Source organism: Penaeus japonicus, unplaced genomic scaffold (genome assembly GCF_977035675.1).
Source record: "Penaeus japonicus unplaced genomic scaffold, GWHDUDI00000001_assembly GWHDUDI00000041, whole genome shotgun sequence".
NCBI classification, from domain to species: Eukaryota; Metazoa; Arthropoda; class Malacostraca; order Decapoda; family Penaeidae; genus Penaeus; species Penaeus japonicus.
Window position 1 is genome coordinate 8,921,814 of NW_028234443.1, and position 18,730 is coordinate 8,940,543.

An 18,730-nucleotide genomic window follows, 5' to 3' on the forward strand; every position below is an offset into this window, starting at 1 on the left:
AAAAATAATAATAAATGTCAAAAAACCATATATATACTATACAAATAAAACTATAAAACTACTATAAATAATAAAACACAATATACAATATCTAAATCACAATAATATAAATTTCTATCGTATATCTATTCAATATAAAAGGTTGAATAGACACAATATAAAAATCTATACACCTATATAGAAAAAAAACAACTTATACCTAATATATACCTATAACTATATAAATATATAACAATATCAATCTACTATATATCAATGTATATATATAAAACAATCACAAAATATTTATAAAAATAAATATATAAAAGAATATACCAAATAATATATAACTATATATATATATATATTAATATAACTACTATATAACTAACATATATACATATGTATATAATCTATAGACATTTATAGTATAACAACACACACACACACACACACACACACACACGACACACACACACCACACACACCTATATATCTATCTAAAATAATATAATATAAATATATAAATTTATATACATATATCAATATATAAATTTATAATATTCATTAATATCTAAATATATATAAATCTATATCTATATATATATATATAAATATATATATTATCAATCAAAAAATATCTAAATAATTATAAAATATATAAATCTATATATAAATAAATATATAATGTAATAAAAATAAATATCTTTATCCATATAAAAAACACAAAATATATAAATATATATAAATAATAATATATATATAGATAATATAATCTTTAATATATATAATAAATATATATATATAATAAATATAAAATAAAAAACCAATATATATATATATAAAAATATAAATAACTATATAATATATATATATTCTATATAATATAATATATCTATCGTAAATATATAAATATATATAATATATATATATATTCTATATATATTTATATATATATAGTATATATAAAATATAATATAAGATATTATATTTAATATATATAAAATAAAAATATTTAATATATAATAATAATATATATTAATACATATATAACAAAAAAAATATATAAATAATATATATTAATATGTCTAAAATAAAAAATATATAATATATATAAATAATATATAATAGATATATATATCTAATATATATTATACATATATATATATATATAAATAATAAATACATAATATTTTAATATATGTAATAATATACATAATATTTATATATGTAATATATAAACTAATATTTATATGTTAATAATAAAAAACATAAATCTAAATATAATAATAATATATATATATATATACTATCTATATATATTATAAAAAATATATCTAAAACCATATATATATAATACATATACCATATAAAATAATATATAATAATATAATATATATTTATAAAAATAAAAATATATATAATATATATATATATATAATATTTATATACATAATATTTATAAATAATAATTATAATAAAATTAAATATATTATTAATATAAGTGTAATATATTATTAATATAAGTGTAATATATTATAAATATATATATATAATATATATATATATATATATTAATATATAAATATATCTATATATAAATATATAGATATATATATTACATATATATATATATTTTTACATAAATAATATAAATATAATATAAATATATATATATATATATATATATATATATATATATTACAATATACATATTAATATATATATATATATATATATATATATATATATATATTATATCAATATATATATATACATAGTATATAAAAAATAATAAATTATAACATATACATTACATATACCTAATCTATATATATCTAAAAATCCATATATATTTATATATATATATAAATAAATAAATAAAATTTATATATATTATATATATAACTATATATAATATAATATATATATATTTATAATATAGAATTTTATATAAATATAATATATATATATATATAATATATATATTATATACATATATCTATATATAAATTTTAAATATTCAATTATATATATATTATATATTGTATAAAAATATAATAATATATATATATATATATAATATATATTTATATATTTATTATATATATATATTATATAATATATATATATATATAAATATATATTAAATAAAAATTGTAATATATTTAAATATTTATACATATATATTCTATATATAATATATAATATAACAAAATAATATATAGTATATGAAATCTTAAATATATATAATAAATAGTAATAATAATAACTATATATGTATATAAATATAATCTATATATATATATATAAATATAAATATATATATATATAATATATATAATATAATATATATATATTTATAATATATATATAATATATATAATATAATAAACATATATATATAATATATAGTAGATATATAATATATATATAATATATATATATTTAATATATATTATAATATATATATTTAAGATATATAAAATATATTTAAGTAATCTATATATCACATAAATATATATATAATAAATAAATAAAATGTTATAAATCTAATATATAATATATAACATAATATATATATAATATATATATATAAAATATAACATAATATATATATAATATATAATATAATACATAATATATATATAATAATATCTATTCATAATATTTATATATGTAATATATAATACATAATATTTATATATGTAATAAATAAAACATAATAATATATATATATATATATATATATAATATATATAAATATATATATATATAAAAATATATATATATATATAAAACATATATATATATACATAAACATATACATATATATATATCGATATATGAATATATATATACATAAATATATATATATATATATATATATAATATATAATATTTTATTTACAGAATATTTATAAAAAATATATATCTATATAATACTATATAATATATATTTAATATATATATATAATAAATATATATCTACAATATATAAAATAATATATATATATAATAAATATATATATATAATATATATAAATATATAAATATATATATATATATAATAAAAATATTTATATATATATAATATATATATATATATATATACATATATAAATATATATAATATATATAAATATAAATCTAATAAAAATATTATATATGAATATATATGAATAGATCTATCAAATATATATAATAAATATTAAATATATCAATATTAATACATATATATACATAAAATAAATTTAGATATATGTAAATATTTATATAAAAAAATATATAAAAATATATATATACATATATATATATTTATATATATATAAATATAATTAATATATATAAATATCTAATATATGTGTGTTAGTGTATTACAAAAAAAATACAAAATATAATATAAATATATCATATATATAAATATATATACTATATATAATATAAGGATATATAGTTATATATATAAAAATATATAATAAATATATATATATATATCTATATAGTATATATATAATCATATGTAAAAAATGTAAATAATATATATAAATAATAATATCTATATATACATATATATCCAAAAAAATATCCATAAAAGAATCCATATATATATAAAATATATATATATATACAATATCATATAAAAATCATATAATATAATATAATGTATTTAATATACATTTTTAATAAATATATATAAAATATAATAACTATATAAAAATAAATATATATATATACATATATATAACAAATATAATATATTATATATAAAATATATATAAATATATAATATAAAATAAATATATAAATATAATAATATATAATAAAATATATAAAATATAATATATAATATAATATATTATATATATTATATATATATATATAAATGATAAATATAATAAATATATATATAAATATATATATATAAATATAATAAACAATAATATATATATATAATTTATAAATATATATATATGATAATGTATATATATATACAAAATATCTAATATAATCTCTAAATATTATATATAATAAATAGTATAAAATATATAATATATCTAATATATATATAATATATAACATAATATATAATATATATATAATATTTTAATATATAATAAATAAATATAATCTATATATATAATATATATATAACATAATACATATAAATATATATATATATATATATAAATATATATAATATAATATATATAATAATATATATATATATAATATATATATACGATGAGACTATATTTGATATAGAGTTGTATACATACGACAGGAAAATAGACTGACTTTATATATATAATATATATATATAATATATATATATAATACAATAGTATATATAAATATATATAATCTTATATATAAAATATAAAATAATAAAAATCTATATATAATATATAATATATATATATATATATGCATATCTACATATACTATCTATCCATCCAACTGTCTATTCTATCTATCTAGTATATATATATAAATATATTATATATATATATATCAAATATAATATATACACCCACACACACACACACACACACACAACACACACCCCCACCACACACACACACACCCCCCACACACACCATATATAATATATATAAAAATATACGTATAAAAATATATTATATGATATATATAAAAACCCAAACATATATATATATCTAAAAAATATATCTAAATATATATAAAAAAAAAAATATATTATATATATATGTTTTATATAAAATTATATCTATAAATATATATATATATATACTATATGTAAAATATAAATATATGAATATATATATAAATATAAACATATATAAACATATATATATTAACATATGTATATTATAAAATACATTTAACGTACATATATATATATCCCAATATAACATAAAATATATATATATATTTCATCTAAACTAACTATATATATAAATATACAAAGATGTATACTAATATCTAGACAATAATAGGTATACACACACACACACATACCACACACACACACACATATATATTTATATATATATATAAATAAAAATATCAATATATGAATCTAAATATATTAAAAATATATATATCTCTATAAGTATAAAAAAATAAATATATATAGATAGACTATAATCATATATATATATATATATATAAATATAATATATATAATCTAAGTGTGTGTGTGTATGTGTGTTGTGTGTGTAAGTGTGTGGTGTGTGTGTGAGAGTGTGTTAGAGGTTTGAGTTAAGTGAGGTGTCTGTAGCTTGTATATATATCTATATATCTCATAATCTATATATATATTTATATATTATCTATATATAACGTATCTGCATATATATGTAAAAATTAATAAAATAAATAAAACTATAAACATATATATATAATATATATATAAAGAATGTATGAATGTCTCTATTGAATATATTTATAATATATATATGTAATACATAATATCAATATCTATATAAATAATATATATAATATTATAATTATCTATCTGATATGTATGTAAATATATATATAATAAATAAATAAATCAAAATAACTAAATCAATATATAGACATAATCTTATATATATATTATATATCTCATTATATATAAAATATATATATATATTTATAACACTATATAAATAAATATATAATAATATATATATTCAGTACTATCATATATTATATAAACTATAATAAATATATATATATTTAAACCCCATAATATATAAATAAATAAATCTATAAATCTAATAAATCTACTATATATATATATCTTTAAACATATATATAATAAATATATATATAACTATATAATAAATAAATTAGCCATATAACACTAACTATATGGTCTCTATATCTAAATAATATAAATTATAACATAATAAATGAATTCATATAAAAGTATATCAAATATAAAAAATATATATATATGTATAAATAACAAAAAATATAGAATATCAAGTAAATAACAAAAATGTAACAATATAAATATAGTAAATGTAATAGATCGACCTATATATAAATAATCAGTAAATAAATCTAATCTCTATAAATGTATCTGAATAAATAAAACTATATATATCACGTCAATCTAACTATAAATATAGAATCCTATATAAAAATTATTTATATAAAAATACAAACACACACACACACACACCCTAACACACACACACACAGATACACACACACACACACATACAACACACACACACACACACACACACACATATATATATAAATAAATATATCTATATATATATATATATATAATATAAAAATCAGAAAAAATATAAGAACACTCCCAAAAAACTAAATCTCTATCTATATCAATATAAATAAATATATCAAAAAGACTCACACTCTACATCATCAAAAAAAACTAAAAATCAATCACTATAAATCATATCTAACATAACACTATTCACTCCAATTCCCACACCCACACACACACAACACATATCTCACAATCACACAATAAATAAATAAATATATAATCATATCATATATAAAAATTTATATATATCAATTAATTTAAATAATCTATGATCAATATATCTAATTATATATAAATTAACTAAACTATATATATATAAAACACACACGACACCTTTAACACCACCACACCACACTTACCCCACACCACACACACCACTCACTCACAAACCACACACCCCACACACACATACATACCACCCACACGTTAGCACACACACACACCCACACCACACACTCACACTCACCACCACACACACACACACACACCTTACATACATCACACCAACTTAAACACACAACAAACCACACACCTCACACACACACACACCAACAAAACACCACACACACTAACATATAATTATCTCTATATATTTATAATTACAATAATACATCATTCACCACCAAACCAACATTCACCAAATTACACATACACCACACCACACCCCACCACACACCACTCACACTCCACGACCACCCCACCACCCACCCACACACACTACAAAAAACCACACAAAAAACACACAAACAAATACACACCACAAGAACAAATCACCTAACACAAACACCCTAACACAATCACACTCACCCACAACACAAACACACACATCTACCACCCACACTCACACACTACACACACACACCATTAACCTACACACACACACACATACAAAACATACATCCACAAACACACACACACCACTCACCACTACACACACACACAACATCAAACACACCCTTACAACAATACACCCAACACACTTTCACACCCTCCCACCCACACACCACAAAACACACACCATCACCCAGACATCACACTAAACCACACACAAACACACACAACATAACCCAACTGACACAATCTTTAACACACACTCCACATCCATCACACACTCCCAACCACAATCTAAGTACACACAACCATCACACACACACTCACACTCAAACACAATACACCACATCTTACCACACTATTACACACAAACACACACACACTACTATTAACATCTTTACAACTCACACATACACTCAATCTAAACACACGACAAACCACACAATCTTCACACCCACCACACTACTATCTCTCCTCTCTCTCTCTCTCTCTCGCTCTTCTCCCTCTTCTCACCACACACAACCCTCGCCACCACCCTATCCCACCAATTCCCAACACACACACCCCCCACACCATCAACACACAACACCCACCCACACACACTGAAAATTATAATCTAACAATTTTTCACACACACATCACGACACACTCCTCAAACACACACACACACAAAACACAGCACAACACTACGCCAGCACAAACCACACACACACTCACACACTCACACACCACCAAAACACATTCACACACACACCACACACCCAACACCCCACACCAACTCCACCACACATCCACCACAGACGACCCCAACACCACTCACCCCACACAAACACCACCGCACCACCCACACACTAACACCCCACACCACACACACAATAGAGAACAACCAAACCAACACCATCAAACACACACCTAACCAATCCAATCAACACACCCACCCACCTCATTACCTCCCTAACACTCCACCTCACACCACCCCACACACACACACAACACACATCATACATTACATACTTACCACACACCGACACACCCAAAACAATAGATATTTTACCACAATTCACCTACACACATTTATTTTTGATTAACATAGCACACACCCACACACAAAATATCAACAACAAAAAAACACACTAACACACACACACACACAAAATATACACCACAGCAACTACACCACAAAACCCAACACATACCCCCCACACACCCATCCCCCAACCACCACATACACCCACACCCACCCCCAACCACACAATACACACCACACCAGCTTTACTACACAACCCCCCATACACTCACACAGTAACACACACACCACACACACACACAACCACACATAGCACCACTACCACACCACACCCCACACACCCCCACAACACAACACCAACACACAGAACACACACAACACACACAAACCACATAAACAACACACACACCACACCCACACCTATAACACACACCCACTAAACACCAACACACCACACACACAACAACACACAACACACAACTCCCACAACACACACACCCAAACCAATAACTCACCCCACCACACACACACCACAACCACAACACACACACACCACACACACACACACACAAAATCAGCACACACCCACACACACCACGAATTAAACCCCAAACACCACCCACAAATAACACACACACACACCCCTCACACACAAAACACCACATAAACCACCCACAAAACATTACACACAACAACACATACACACACACAATACCACACAAACTTATCCCAACATTACAAAACACCAACAACCAACACCTTACACAACCCACCCACACACCCAATGACCTACACCCAACACACACACACACAATACCACACACTAAAAACACCACATACACACACACATACCCCCACACACCCAAACACACACACACCACCACACAAATAAACTACACCACACACCACACACACAACCCACACTACACACACAACAAACACACACAACATACACACACACCATGCACACACACCACAACAACTATTACAACACCACAACAATACACACCAAACCCCACACCCACACAAACCACAAACAACGACACACCTTGGACATCCACACACAACCCCACACCACCAACAAACACATACACCCAACACACAACCACACCACACACAACACACACCACAACACACACATACCACATACCACACAACACCACCCACCACACCTATAAAATCTATATCTATATCTATACTATAAATATAACCTATAACCCTCTAAAAATCAATATCTAATCATTTATATCTCAATATATATAACACATACCATACACACACACACATACTCATACCCAACAAAAACACCACCCACCACACACATAAAAACACATACACCTGGATCACTACACACACACCCATAACAACCACACATAACACACATACACCCACCACCACACACACCACAACCACATCACCACACACAAACCATACTACATTACATAACCAAAGCCAACCACACACACACCAACACACACACACACCACACCCACACCGCACTCACCAACCAACCCACATACACACACATAAACACAACACATACCACACTCCACACTACCCCACAAAACCCCACACCACTAACCCCATCTACACACACACACCCTACACACACCACCACAACACCCACATAGCACACCACCACACATTACACCTCACACCACACACACCCACCCACACACCCCCACACAACACCAACCACCAACACACACAGTCATCCACTCCCACACCACAACACACACACCCCACCTCACTCAACACACAGACTACCATAACACCAAACACACACACACCCACACCCCACACCACTACCCCACAAAAACAACACCCACACACACACCCCCCCCCCCCCCGCCACACACACACACACCACCCCACACACACCCACAACCACACACCCCCACCACCACACACCCACACACCCCCACACACAAAACGGGCCCAAAGGGTCCAGGATCCTTCGTGTACATTTTGATACAATGTAACCCGAGCAGAATCATATAGGGAAAAGTCCTTGTGGCTCAGCCTAGCAATTAAAAACACGAGATAAAAGATTATAAAATGATATTGAAACTCATAAAAACTGTGCTTAAGGCACCCAAGGTAAAAAGCAAACAAACGTTACAGTCTTATATAAACAAAACACACGACACAATTCACTTAAACGTTAAATCAAAAATAAACACTAAAAAATGACGCTAAAAAGAAACAAAAAATAGATAACTGAGGTCCTAAACAAGGCAAAGCGAAAGCCGAATCCGAAGGTTTTCGGTGTACAATCCAGCAAAAGACGTAAAAACAATAAAAACGAACAAAAACACATAAATATAAAAGACAACGTCCAGCAAATGACCGAGGCAAGTAACATGAGAGTCTGCTTCATTACAACCTTTTGTGTCTTGGTAACGTCTCAGGCTCACGAAGAAATCCAGAGGGGAAACACAAACAACGGGTCCAGAAGAACACCTCTTTCTTATTGTTTGGTGGTTCCGTATTTTATATAACAAGTGCGTATGACGTCACACAACTCCATCAAAGATCTAAATAGATCAATTAATAAAAAAAAATTAACATGTAAAAAACATAACCAAATAGAACACTAAAAAACATGAAAACCATAATACAAGTAATAAAAGTTAAAGAAATAAGTAAAATATGTAAAAAATCAGGCATTGAAAATACTTCATCGACTCACTGACCATCCACAATCGCAATAAACTAAAAGAACGTTAGCCAGTAGACGTAAAAACAAGAATAAAATCATTACAACAACTACCAAATCCCTATGGTAAAAAGCTTACATATATAAAAATAACAACACCACACAACTGGCTAAAATGGATAAAACCCCTCTACTTCATATATTTATACGAATAAACATAAAAAAAAATGTGGAGTCAGTTAAAATAAATACATAAATCACAAAATGAATAATTTACACAAAAAGTTTTATACCAAAATTGTATAAAATCACTGACTAAAATAATACAGAAATAACACAACTACTCCAAATTTTAAGGACAAACAATTAACTAAACGAAAACTAAACGAAATATTAGAAAACCGTAGGCACGCAAAGCTCGAAAAACAGTCAACATAAACAAGGGTTAACTTATGTATAAAGGACAAAAGAGGATGCGGGAAAACTTAAACTTATAACGAAGGCTGGGGGTAACGGGAAACAATGACAAAAGTAACAATCTTTGCTCCCACGCAGGGGAAAACGGAGACCATGACCTGGATGACCAACCATCTGGATTCTGCGTGCTTCCCTCAAAGGCGAAGGTTTGAAGACAACCTTACCACAATCCTCGCCATACACACATGGGTTCGAAAGCGCTAAAGCGGAGACAACCTGAAACAGAACAGAAAAAAGAGTCTGGCCTCGCGAGCCCCATTAACTTGCCTTAACAAACCTAAAAGAGACATACCAGAAAGCGTGTCTTGCACAAGATAAAACAAAAAATAAAAGTTAACAAGACAAATACTAAAACTCAAATCAGAGCTGCATCATCTGACTCGTCTGAGTGGAAAGCATGTGAGGATAGTTCAAGGGTCTTGTCATTCTGGATGAAACTATCCTACTGGCACTAAACTCCGGTTCATTCCATCACCAGCGAGTAAGCTAGCAACCCAAGGGTCATCGCAAGTATTAACGTTTGTGTGAGGTTTGGATCCATCACATGTCAACCTCCTCTTCTCCACCATCATCATCACTTGTGCCGTATGACAGTTCCTAGGTGGGGGTGATACAGGCCTTCAGGTGATTTTCAGATGACAACCGTTCAACCGAACTTCTGGTCTTTTTTTTAAATCATCTTCAATCTCAAAAAGTGACCTGGGACCCAGAGACGTTTGATGATTCTGGCAGGGCCTCTCCAATCTTCACTTAGTGAGAATGGCGGAGACAGACCGACTCCCATGCTTCGTGCCGATGCTCGATAAAAACATTCGTAACGCACGACAAGTAGTACCCTCAGATGGTTGAAATGATTCTCTACTTTTCTTGCCTCTATCATAATGCCTCGCTACCATATGTTAGTCCAAGTTGCTTCCATAGACGCTATGTTCACACAGCTGCTTGGGCGGGGCCTCTCTCCCGAGTAAACGTCTCTTGTCAGATTGAGGTTTTTCGTTTAAAAAACAGCTAACAGTCTTGAGCGTAAGAACCAATTGGGGAAAATTGGCATGGCGTCCGTTCTAAACATGTAGAAGAGGTTGTTCTCCGGTTGTCGATGACAATTAGCCGAGTTGACTTGCAGCCCACCCAGCAACTCAGGAACAAACTGGTGCCATGTTCGTATGGCGATCACTTGAACTACACGTCGTAAAGTGCAGGACTAATCACCACCCGATAAAAAGCAAACAGAACCACCCTCACACCACCCACCCACAAATCAAATAAAGCCAATAACCCATTACCACGGGTTTGTCGCGGCTCAAAATCATTCCTCTATTCGCTTGTGGATGGGTAGCGAAAATGGTGTAAGGTGATTGGTTGAGCTAATGCATACGCAATACTTGATGAGTTCCTGGAAAAGTAGCATTGCTTATAAACTTGTACCCACCATTGTCAGTTTGAATAACCCCTGCATAAGAGGAACCAAGAAAGGGTTTACCCATGTCGATCCACAAAAGCACGGTGCACAGTAGAACAGCAGTGACCTTCCCTCAGTGGTACAATCTGCAAGTAACATCTGGAATGACTGGTCCAATGATGGACAAGTGCCGCAAGCGAACAGAGAATGCTTGGCTCGCCAGACATAGATCCATTATATCCATGTCGAAATTCGTTCCAATGGAACACTTGGCCAATGGTGTTTTCTGCATAGGGACTGTTCTGTATTGTCACTCTCTGACTAGGACTTGTTGGCAAAATCTCGCTGAACAAGTTCTACATAATGGCGTTGACTTCCTTCAGCATATTTGGCCAGTAGAACATCGATCTTGCATTCTGATAGGTACGATGGTACACCTGAGGTGTGGAAGCATAAGAGGACAGGCAGATCCGATGCTTTGAGGGCTGAATTCCTGAGAGTTTGGTTGGAACAACCAATTGATAAGCAATTCTGTCTGGGAGGTGTTTCAATCGATACAGAACGCCTTCATTCAGATTCAAAATTCAGCCAAGGGACACGTGGTAAACCTCTTGGTTGGTTAGGTTTCCACATTGCAAATCACGTGGAACGAGTCATCTACAATAGGCTTGAGGGTCGCCTTCTGCTCTGTACTTGCTGCAATGGCTTTCAGGCGATGAGCTCTGTTATAGTCAGCTTGCAACTGACGTGAGAGTCAAATGTACTGGAACCTTTGTTGGTAGGTCCTATCTTTATACCGGATAGCAAAATCATAATAGAAGACAAGTCATGAGCAAATCGAGTCATTCTAGGTGACTTCGTTCTGTCCTAGCTGAAGACATACACCAAGGGGCGTGGTGGTCAGTACTTACACTGTGACAAATAATCGGTTCTTCCATAAAGATAAGAGTCAAAGGTTCGAACTCCTTCCACAACGGCTAGGGCCCTCTAATGTCGATATGTCGGGCATAGCGAGTTCTCTGCATCACGTGTGTAGTTTGTTGCGCCTACACTGCTAAATAGGCAACTGCGTGTGTGGAGTTTGTGTGGTCGTCTCTCTGCATGAGACAGGCTCCTCAAGTGCTATCCGGAAGAAGCATTCAGTGTGACAGCTCGAATTCTGGTGAATTCAGGTTGCCCGTAGAACAGGAGCAGAGATGTGAGCTTCTCTCCTGTCAGGGTTTCGAACGGCCTTACTGTTGCTCAGGTCCCCAGGTCAAGCATGGTTCTTTCTTCAGCCAAGCAGGTGTAATGGAGAAGCTAGGAGTATGCATATCCAGGGACATGCATTCCTGAAGAATCCAGTTGCTCGCAAGAAACGTACGTCGATCTTCTCTCACAGTTCGTGGTGGAGGGTGTGTTTGATATTGCTAACACCCACCATTTTCTTTGTTTTGGAGAAACTCCATCAGGGGAGATGGTAAAACCCAGGAAGTCGATCGTTGTTGCTGCAAATTGGCACTTCTCCATGTTGAGCTTTAAACCTGCTTGAGAAAGCAACTGCAGTGTCTCGTCTAGATCCTGAAGATGTTGGTCATAGCTGTGGCTGTAGATGATAACATCGTCTAGATAGGCTAGCGTATGACGTCCTAATACGGACGACAAGACGATGTTCATCGTCCTCTGGGATGTGGTTGGGCTGTTGATAACCCCAAACGGAAGACGGCGGAACTGGAAGAGGCGGTAGCCATCAGAAAAGGCTGTCTTTGGTCGGTCCGATTCTTCCACTTCCACACTCCAGTATGCAGCACGAGCATCTAACGTGGTGAAGATGTTCTTTGGACCCAGTTCATCAATCAGCTCATTAATAAGGGGCAATGGATAGGTATCTCCCTTGGTCACTGCGTTCAGGCCACGATAATCTACGCAGAATCTAAGAGCTCCTCCCTTCTTCTTAGCAAGCACTACAGGGCTCATCCAGGGTGATGTCGACTCCTCAATGACTCCTGAGCGCAGCATAGAGTCACACTGTTCACGGATGACTTTTCTTGTGGTCTGGGGTAGTCGCCACTGTCGAATACAGACAGGCTTGGCATCTCCAGTGTCAATATGATGTTTGATTCCAGGGACCAAACCTATAGCTTCTTCACCACCATTGAAGAGTTCCTTGTAACGACAGAGCAAATTAGTCAACTTCAAGATGGTCAAGATCTGGCATCAGACATTCCTCCTTGTGACTGTCACCTTCCTGGAGCTCGGCAGCTTCACATGCAGCAACGGCAATTGAGGGCGGCAGTTCCATGTGCTTGACCTCAAAATCATCATTATACCCGAAGTCCTCTAATCCATATTGCCTATCGAAGCCATCTTCTTCCCACTCAAAGTCGACACTCTCTAGGTCATCATCCTCAAGGGAGTCAGGCTCGACAGGACAGTAGCTAGGCCTGGCGACGACTTCCTCAAGTGTCTTGGGTACTGGTTGTGGCGAGTTATGGCTGTAGATAGCTTCTACTTGTTCAGCTATTCCCAGTCGTGTTCCGTTATGGAGTATCAGATGTCTTGGAGTCGGATTCACTATCCACACTGAACAGTGACGATCTTTTACGGTGGTGACAGCATGGGGTATTAAAAGAGCTTTTGGTGTGGCTGGGAGTATAAGGATGTCGCCATCTACTGGTCCAGTCCTGGAAACACATCCTTCTACAAAACACCCCGTGTGTGCTGCAATACTTGCACGGCGAACAAGGTGTACTGCAGGAGCATCCTGGGTCACTGGGATAGGATCCTTCATACCTCCCAAAGCATCGTCAGAAGCAACTTGTGTGGGCGACAGGGTTTTGATGCAGCAGACTTTGAGAGATTCTGCATCTGTGTAAACTACTGAGAATTCGTTTCCCTGCAGAGTAATGGTGGCATTCCCAGTAGAAGCTTCAGAGGAATATGTGAAGTCCAACCGCCTGAGAAGATCCATCCCAATAAGAATGTCACCTGGGAAAGAGACGTCGACCACACTGGCTTGATGTGCAATGGTGGAATCAGGAGCAAGATGGAAACAAAGCACCACCTCAGAAGAAACCTGAAGTTGTTGCCCTGTTACGCCTCGCAGAATCTTAGCCGAGGTCTTGCGCTGTAGCTTACTATGGGATCTTATCATGGCTACTGCACTCGGTTTAATCAATGTGGCTTCAGATCCGGTGTCAAGGAAGCACAACATTGTCTTGCCATCAACACTGAGTCCCACGAGAGGCCGTCCTGATGGTACTGAGGATGTTAGAATGCCTATCTGGGGCGTCGCCACGTCTGTCTGGGTACCGTTGGAAGTTACTGCTCCCTTCTTCAATGCCAGCTGGACCGGGAGCTTCACCTTGCTGGCCGTTCTGAAAGGGACACTGTCTAGCCATGTGCCCATCCCTTTGACATCTGAAGCAGGTTAAGACTCTGGAGGGATATGGCCTGTTCCCAGCAGAAGTCATCGCCGATGCTGCTCTGCACTCAGAGGTGTTGTGAGTGGCTGTTCGATGGAAGCTGCACCACAGATTAGGGGATAGGGCTGGCTGCATCGTCTTCATCCTCTCCATCTGTGCAGCTATTGGGCAGGCATGCAAGTCCTTAGGTCTCGGTGGACGTTCAGGATAATGGTCGCATTCGTCATCTAAGAACTCATTTGGAGACTGGTGTTTTGTGGCAGATTCATGCCTAATTCCATGCCGGGAGTTCCAAATTCTTTGGGCAGCTTCTGCAAGCTGCATGGGCGAGCAGTCATCTTTGAGAGCCAAGAAGTCCCTGAGCCATGATGGAATGCCCGAAAGAAAAACCCGACGGATGAGCTCTGACGGATCACCTATAGCCTCTTTGTGATCACGGTACCCCTGATACACATGTCCTTCCAGATACAAATAGAAGTCCATGGGAGCCTGCACTGAAGTCATCCGGTTATCATAGAGAACCTTGAAATAATCTGCTGAAGTGTAGGTTCCTCTAAACTTGGTCCGTAGTGAGGCCTTAAACGTCTCCCAGTCACGTATGCAATCGAACAGGGGAGAGTTTATAATTAGCTCGGCTGGACCTCGACAGTTCGCTCGTGCAGCCTGGATGAAGGCCTCATCAGTAGGTGGCTTGACAAGGTTTTCAATCGAGCGAATCCAACCCTCTACATTTTGGTTCCTTTTCAGCGGTTGCGATGCTGAGGTGTCTCCCTTGAAACGAGGAACTGATTCCCTGGACACAATGTAGGAGACAGCTGGGGTGGGGAACCTGGATGCAGAGTCATACCGTTCTTCAGGCAATGGTTGTTGTATCCCCTGGTGCACATGAGGCTCAGCACACTCTGGAAAGCCCTGAGATCGTGGCTCCGGAGGAAGCCGAGTTGTGGTCTGCCTCTGGGATTGCGTTACAGCCTCTGCAGAAAAGCAGGGCTGCGGTTCAGGTGGCTGTACAGCACGCATATCCCGAATTCGTTGCCGCTCTCTTACAAGCTCTTGCTCCCGTTCAGCTAACTGCTGCCGTAAGCTCTCTATCTCTTCGTCACGTTCGGCACTAGCGTGAGATCCTTGGGGCTGGTGAATCTCGACTTCAGCTTCCATCTCCCTTGGTCGAGATCTTGCTTCTTCCTGCCTGTCAAGCCGTTCATTAAACTGCTGTGTTTGTGCCCTAACTTCACTCAGCCCATTGGACAAGGCTTCGATCTTATCGAGGATTTGGGCCAACACAGTCACTTCACCCTCCATAATTCTTACAGCTTCTCGTACTTCCGGGTTTGAACCGCCCACAACGATAGGAAGCTGATCAACAGACCCTGATAAAACCGCTGCTGGGGATCGGTCTCGGGAACTAGGGTGGCTGGACGACTGCAAATTCCTACGAAGTCCCGATCTGCTACGAGGCATACTGCAACCTAGGTACAACACAGCCAAGAAGCACCTTTAATTTTCTCTTAAAATCGTCCAAAAGCAATGGCCACTGTTCATCTATCAGTAGACACTGTTCACTTGACACAAAGCACTCTCCATGAACAAGTCACTATTCATTAAACACTTAGCACTGACCACGGGCACTTAGCACTGACCACGAAACCCCCCCTGCACTGTCTTTAAACTCTGTTCACTGTTCAGAGACTCATTCTATTGTTCACTGTTATTAAATTGGCATATCACAAATCACTGCACTGTTAGCAAATCACTGTATGATCCAGGGACCTGTTACATAAACAAAAGGACAGATACAGGAAATAAGTCCATAAAGTCTCCCTAAAGCTTATGAGAGCCACAGAAACAATCTAGCTGGGCGAGCGGGTGTTAGTGACACAAATCTAACTCTGCAAAAGGGTATGATTAGGCTGTAAAAGAAAACTCCGCTCTAAAATATATATACTAAAATGAATCTGAAAAAAAAGCACAAAACAAAAACAGTGGCTCTCCTAAGGTTCCCGAAGGAAATTACAATATTGCTTGCATAATATAACCTGGCAGGAAATAGCTGTTGTGTTGGACGTTCTCAGCCTACAAGGAACTTGTGATATTATTCAAATAGACGCTCAAAAAAAGGTACATCTCCACCGCTAGCCACCAAATATGTAAGGGTACTTTCAGTCTATACTGAGGAGCCCGACTTGACAACAACTTGTGAAGCAAGCTGAAGCCTCCCGTGATGCGGGAACGGCCTAGGGACGCAAAGATGAGGGTCCCGTTCACTCCCCTGAACACAAAATAAAGCCAAGATCCTGGACACTGGAAAATGGTAGCGGGCAAAGGTCCAGGATCTTACGTGGATTTGTACATGTACCCGAGCAGAATAATATAGGGAAAAGTCCTTGTGGCTCAGCCTAGCATTAAAACCACGAGATAAAATATAATAAAATGAAAATGAACTCATAAAACTGTGCTTAAGGCACCAAGGTAAAAAGCAAACAAACGTTACGTTATATAAAAAAAACACACACAAAATTCAACTTACGTTATCAAAAAAAACACTAAAAATGACGCTAAAAGAAAAAAAAAGGAAAACTGAGGTCTAAAACAGGAAATGGAAAGCCGAATCCTGAAGGGTTTCGGTGTAAAATCCAGCTAAAAGACTTAAAAACAATAAAAACTTGAACAAAAACACATA